At 58.2% G+C, this 6437-nt stretch overlaps 1 long non-coding RNA gene across 1 annotated transcript; it reads right to left on the bottom strand.

Annotated features, from left to right (window-relative positions):
- Nucleotides 1-3434: 3434 nt before the first annotated feature.
- LOC121105006 lies at nucleotides 3435-6430 on the bottom strand. The gene is made up of 5 exons (XR_005837423.1): nucleotides 6400-6430; nucleotides 6082-6174; nucleotides 5662-5761; nucleotides 4568-5081; nucleotides 3435-4165 (listed from the first exon to the last, which is right to left on the bottom strand). It is a non-coding gene; the product is annotated as an uncharacterized LOC121105006 (long non-coding RNA).
- Nucleotides 6431-6437: the final 7 nt, after the last annotated feature.

The raw sequence follows: 6437 nt of genomic DNA, 5'->3' as shown, positions 1-6437 counted from the left end.
GGGGGGGGGCCCCCCTCTGGAGAGTCATGTGACCTTGAGCGACAAGGTCAGGCTCCATCTCAAGGGCAGGAGCAAAGGCTGAAGTTAGACCAATTCTCCGGAGGATACAGGGAGGTGGTAAAACAGGAGAGAACAGTTTTTAAAACTGTCCCTGATCCCCATCCGTATTCTCTCGAGTGCTAGGAGCTGAGGAAACATCGATCCCCCCTCCCCAGGCACCAGGCCCCCCCCATGTCTCTACCCCATCCTACCCTCCTCCCATCCCATCGCTCTTCCCCCAGGAAGGCAGCCCTGGAAACACTGTGGGTGTGGGCTGTCCTACGTTTAGAGGGAGAACCCCATCTCCTGTCCTCCCAGCTCTGCATGCAGCCTGGCCCCGGAGTAGCTCCCCGGAAATCCACCGCACGCTGGCCATGCAGCTCCTAGGCCTCGTGATCAGGCAGGAAATGCTGAGGATGGTCCTTCCATGCCCGCGGCGGGGAACATGCAGCCCCAGCAGACAGCCCCCCCCACACGTCTCCTGGATCCCACACACATTCCAGGACCTCCGTCCCATGCACACGCAGGGATTGCCCCACATGGGCACTGTCTCCATGGGCCGCAACCTGTCCACAGGCTGTCCAGCGACAGACCCCAGGCTCTCAGAGATGCCTGCCAAGGCTGGGCAGAAAGTTCTCTCCGCAGCAGCCCCGAGCACCCAGCCAGGCCTTGGCAGGGTCCAGGGAGGTCAGTCAAGGCCCCGCTCTGGACTGGCTGATGTGCTTAACTTCTTGGTATAGAAATCAAACCTACAGCTAGAAAGGAACCCCCCCCCCACTCCTTCCCGTGGAAAAGCCCAAGGGTTGGGGTTCGAGAGGGTGGCCAAGCCCCAAGGACTCCTTCAAAACACACACCCTTCTCTCCTTTCCAGAAAGATTTCTAAAGCCACCACATTGGGTTTTCTAGGACCAGAAATTCACAGCCAGGATCAACAGTTTCTATAGAGACCCCAGGATGAGTTTGGCCAGGACCCAAACAGCCCACAGAGGCTGGCCAGAGACCGAAAGAGATGCAGAGACACAAAGGCCACATGTGGGAGACACACCAAGTCTGCACAGCAGACAGAGGGAAACAAGCGAGCCCAGAGAGCCAGTGGAGACGCCTCGGCCGGGAAGCACAGACTTGGCCTAAGGAAGGAAAGGGGTGCCTGTCCCACAGAGGGCAGCCCCTGGCCCTCCCTGCAAGGGCTCCCCCTTCACAATCCTGTAGGCTTGCTGGCTACTCCACTGTTTGGTCGTTTCCATAGTAACCCTGTCCCTGGCAAGATGCCCAAATATTATTACAACCATCCAGAGGGGAGAGCAAACTCCAAGTGGCTGAGTCGCTGAGTAGCTGAGTGTGCGTAACGTCCATGGGAGGTGGACGTGACGTCTGGGCCTCCACAGGTACGGTGTGTGACCGCTGCGCCGTGCGTGTCTGCGTCCAGATGCATCTCCGTGTGCACGCACAGCCGGAAACGACACATTTTGGTTGATGCGGGGTGTCCAGGCTGCCTCCGGCACATCTCGCTCCCCCGTGTCTCCCTCTCACACGCACACGCACACACGCAGGCGCTTCCCCCTGCCTAGGTCACCTCATTCACACGCTGGCTGTGCTCTCATGAACTCCCATCCAGTTCCTGCCAGGCCAACTGTGGCCTCCACACACAGGAGTTCCCAGGCAAGTGGCCGTGCCCTTTACCCTCTCACTTCCCTTGGCATGCGTGAGAAATCAGACCAAGATTATCCCTTGAGCTCCCATCTAGATGCAGGGGTAAAGGAAGGCGTTGTGGTGCTTAGTGAAAGAAATATGCCTCCTTCTCTGGTATAAGAACAGGCCCCCCTTGCTGCACCCCCTCTCCCCCCACCCTATCCCCAGGGGCCTCAGACTGCTACCTCTGGGGCTGGGGGCGGGGAGCAGCACTGATTGGTTCCTCACCTGATTGCCATGGTTACCTGCCGGGCCCTGCCAGCAGGTGCCAAGAACAACTGTAAACAGCTCAGTTCCCCCCCTGCGCAACCCCCACTCCCCCCTCTCCGGCGCACCTCCCACCCCCAGGCCTCAGGGCCCTACACCTGTGACCCAATTCCTCCCCAGCTGCAACTGGCCAGTATATTGTGGGAAGGAGAGGGAAGAGGGGTGATGGTGGCTGGACCTCCAGCTGTCATCACTTTGGGTTAGAGGTTGGGAGATGGGAAACAGCCCGAGGCAGAGAGACAAAATCCATGAAGAGGCCATGGGGCCTTTGGAAGTGGCTTCTGTGGAGCTCTGGGGCTTTACCAGGTCCCTCCCAACGGTATCACCACAGGGACCTGAGCACTGTCCCCCACCCCAGCTGCAGCCAAGCCCTTCCACACCTTTTGTCCCCAAACCACTGTCGTTGCAAGAACGAGCGTGATCACTGGGCAGCCCATGTTCCCGGTCCCCGGCTACAGTGGCAGCAAAGGACCTTTCGTTAGTACCCAGCACCCAATCCCAGCTCCTCCTGGCCTTTCAAGGCTGGCATTTGTCTTTCCCCTTCCTCAAAGCCCCTACTAATTAGAGACCACCCCCCACCTCTCTATTCTAGCCAGTCTTTTCCTGCAAGTTCCCTGCAATTTAGGCCTCTCCCACTGTCAGGTTTTGTTGTTGTTGGGTTTTTTTTTTTTCATTTTCCTCTGTAGAAACAGCCTGTCTCTGATAACCCAGAGGTTCCCTGCTCCTTCAGATGCCCCAACACAGCGTTCTCTGCTCTGCCTTTCCTCCACATGAAATAGCCCCACTCCCCCACTAGGTCTTGGGAAACGTCACTCAAGGTCACATCCGGACACCTAGAATTGCAGAAGTAGAAGGGATCTTAGAAAGCCCCTTGTCCAGGGGCACCTGGGTGGCTCAGTGGGTTGAGCATCGGAATCTTGACTTCAGCTCAGGTCATGATCTTGGGGTGGTGAGAACAAGCCCCACATTGGGCTCCATGCTCAGCTTGGAGTCTGCTCGAGATTCTCTCTTCCTTTCCCTCTGCTCCTCCCCCTACCCCCACCCCTGCTCTCTCTCTCTCTAAAATAATAAATAGATAAATCTAAAAAAGAAAAGAAAAAAAAGAGGGATACCTGGGTGGCTCAGTCGACTTCACGACTTAAGCATCTGACTTCAGCTCAGCTCATGATCTCAGGGTCCTGGGATCCAGCCCCACATAGAACTCCCTGCTCAGCGGGGAGTCTGCTTGTCCCTCTCCCTCGGCCCCTCCCCCTGCTCGTGCTCTCCCACTCAAATAAATAAATAAAATCGTAAAAAAAAAAAAAAGGAAAGGAAAAAGAAAGAAAGGAAGAAAGGAAGGAAGGAAGAAAGAAAATGTCCAATCCTTTCATTCTCCAGATGAAGAAATTGAGAAAGAAGTGACTTAGCTAAGGTCACCCAGTAATACAGCGGCAGTCCTAGGACTAGAAACTGGCTGACTCCCATTCCAGTGCTCTTTTTTTTTTTTTTAAGATTTTATTTATTCGACAGAAATAGAGACAGCCAGCGAGAGAGGGAATACAAGCAGGGGGAGTGGGAGAGGAAGAAGCAGGCTCATAGCAGAGGAGCCCGATATGGGGCTCGATCCCAGAACGCCAGGATCACGCCCTGAGCCGAAGGCAGACGCTCAACTGCTGTGCCACCCAGGCGCCCCCCATTCCAGTGCTCTTTACACAGTGGCACCCGGGCCAGGCTTCCCACTCACTTAAGAAATCAGTAAGCCTAGCTTGACTCCACCCAGGCAGGGAGAAGGTAGAAGGACTCCAGGTTCCCTAGAAGACCACTCAGTGTGCCTTCTGGGAAGGGTCAGAGTCCGGCCCACACAAGAGCTTCGGTGCACATTCTCACTTTGAAGGAGAGAGAGGGGTAGGAACTAATCACCTCCCCCCCTTCCATGGAGCAGGTAGGAAAACGGAGTCTCCACGTTAGGTACTAAATGCATTCCTCTCCTAGCCATGTGGCTCCAACTGCATGCGCTCCGTGTATTTGGGGGTGGGGGGACAGGGGTCTGCCTGGGGACAAGGTCAACCCCTCCGTGTTCCCTGATCCTTGACCCTGGGACCTGCCCCTCCTGCCAGCAGCATCGAAACATCCTCTAGTCTCCTGAAACTGGGCTTCTTGTCCCCTCTCTGCCTCTTCCTCTCTCAGCTTCCTAAGACCAAACAAAGACAAAAACCCAAAATATACACACAGAGCTACACACTGCTGAATATACACAGATGCACACAAAGCCGGACACACCCCCTCCATCCCTCTCTCACAACACTCAAGGGCAGACAGACACTACACACACACACACAGAGCCAGACACACCCCCTCCATCCCTCTCACACAACACACAAGGGCAGACAGACACACACGCACACACAGAGCCAGACAGACACTTGGCCAGACACACACACATATACACACCAGGCCAGACACACCCCATCACACATCCAGCCAGACCAGAGCCAGGCCCACACTCGCCAGATGCACAAGCCACCCCCACCCACCCCAGAAGCACATAGTCTGACATGCCTGCCTGAAACCAGAGCTGCAAATACACACTAACCTTCCGTGCATCCCTGATCCACCCGCGGTAAATTATAACCTAAGTCTTCCAGCAACAAAGGCAGTGCAGCTCCCAACCTCCGCTCTGGGGGCCAGAGGCTGGAGGAGCAGCGTGGGCATCGGGCCCTGCACGAAGATGTGGCCTCTCCCTGCTCAGGCTCTCTCCATTCCCATGGCAACAGCTCCATCAACCAAGATTTCTCCAGCAAGGCCAGGGGCAGCAGAGAGCATCCCCCCCCTTTCTGCCCACCCCCAAAGACTTCAACTTGAGCCCCACTCAAGCTACCCAGGGTCCGGATCCTGGCTCCCAGGTCTCACCTGGGGTCTGATCCGGCCTCCTTCCAAAGACAGCTCTAAGGCCTCAACCCCCAACTCCAAACCAGGGACCCCCTGGGAAAAGCTCCCTACCCAAAAGCTGCAACAGAGCTGGCTTTATGCTCCTTCTCCAAGTACCAACACCTTGGAACAGAGTGGAGACGAGAGGAAGAGAAATCAGTTTCAGGAACAGACACAAACTGCAAGAGGCCCAGAGAAGGAGGCATGAGAACAGAGCGGGAGACAACCCGGACACCAACCCCTTCTTCTCCCCCCACCCCACAAGCGACAGGGAGCCCAGGAGAGACTGAGGCATATATATGTACGGGGAGAGGGGTTACTCTAAGAGACAAAAGACCAGGGAGAAGCGCGGAGTAACACTTCCACAATGTTTACAGGCAAATCACCACCCCCAAACCTCTTCCTTCCCCACCTCAAGCCATCCGGAGCAATTCTGGGCAGATGGGGGCAGTGGGGGAGGGGGAAGAGGCATGCCTGGGCCCACTGTGGGGACTGGAGGGGCAGGGGTGTCTGCTAGCCGAGAGGTCCCACCCCCTCGGAGCTAGAGGCAGGAGGGCCAGGGGAGGGAGCAGGCGGCCCGGCTCTCCAGCAGAAGAGGGGGCCAATCGGTCAGACCCCTCCTGCCTCCGCTGGCGACGGGAAATATCGCGATAACTCCCCTCCTCCCCGCCAATCTCCTTTCTACTCCCTCCTCCCGGGCTTCCCCCGGAGCCTGGGTCAGAGGATCAGGGACCCCAGTTACCCGGTGGCCGTTCCTACCTTCCCTAGAGTCAAACTTTCGGCGGGGCCCAAGGAGGGGGGTGTTCCAGAGAAAGAGGCTCTGCTGAGGTGGTTCGGGGAGGGGGCGGGGCGCCCGGTCCTGGCCGGGGGGGAAAGGGACCCGCTGGGGGGAGGTGCCCGGGAGGCCGGGGACCCCGGCCAGGAGGAGCGCCCTCCCCCGGCCCCGCAGCAATCAGAAAGGCATGTCTCCTCGCTCCCGGCCTCAAGTCCTTCCTTGCGCGTCCACGACGCCCCAGTGCCCACGGAAGAAGCAGAGAGCGACCCCTCCCCAAACCGAAGGGGGCAGTGGGGCAGGGCCAGGGGCCGCTCTGGCTCGTGGGGCGGGCGAAGAGGGCAGAGATCCGGCCCAGCGCGCAGCCCACAGCCCCTGTGGCTGCCTCGGACCCTCCCCCTCGCTACCTCGGGAGCAGGTCTGCGAGGGGGCTGCGGCACAAAGAGGTGGTGGTCGAGGGAGACGCCAGATCGCTAAAAGGGGGAATCCATTTCGGCCATCTTGGAAGGGAGGAAAGGGAAAAGGGGAGAGAAAAGGGAGAAAGAAAGGCGGACGGGGCGAGCGAGGATGGGGGCGGGCGGGGTGGGGCGGGGACGCGAGAAGCAGGCCCGGCTCCGAGTCTCCCCCTCCCACAGGGGTGTGTAAAGAGGGATGGACCGGCCCCCCAACCCCAGTCTGGTTGCAGGGTAGGAGAAGGAAAGGACAGGGAGTCTGCCTCCACTTACCTGGGTTCGGGGTCCGGTGGGTCTCGGGGAGGGGGGGA

Source organism: Ursus maritimus, unplaced genomic scaffold (assembly GCF_017311325.1).
Source record: "Ursus maritimus isolate PB19 unplaced genomic scaffold, ASM1731132v1 scaffold_24, whole genome shotgun sequence".
NCBI classification, from domain to species: domain Eukaryota; kingdom Metazoa; phylum Chordata; class Mammalia; order Carnivora; family Ursidae; genus Ursus; species Ursus maritimus.
The sequence above is the reverse complement of the archived record's forward strand: the minus strand, read 5'-3'. Positions and strand labels throughout refer to the sequence as shown.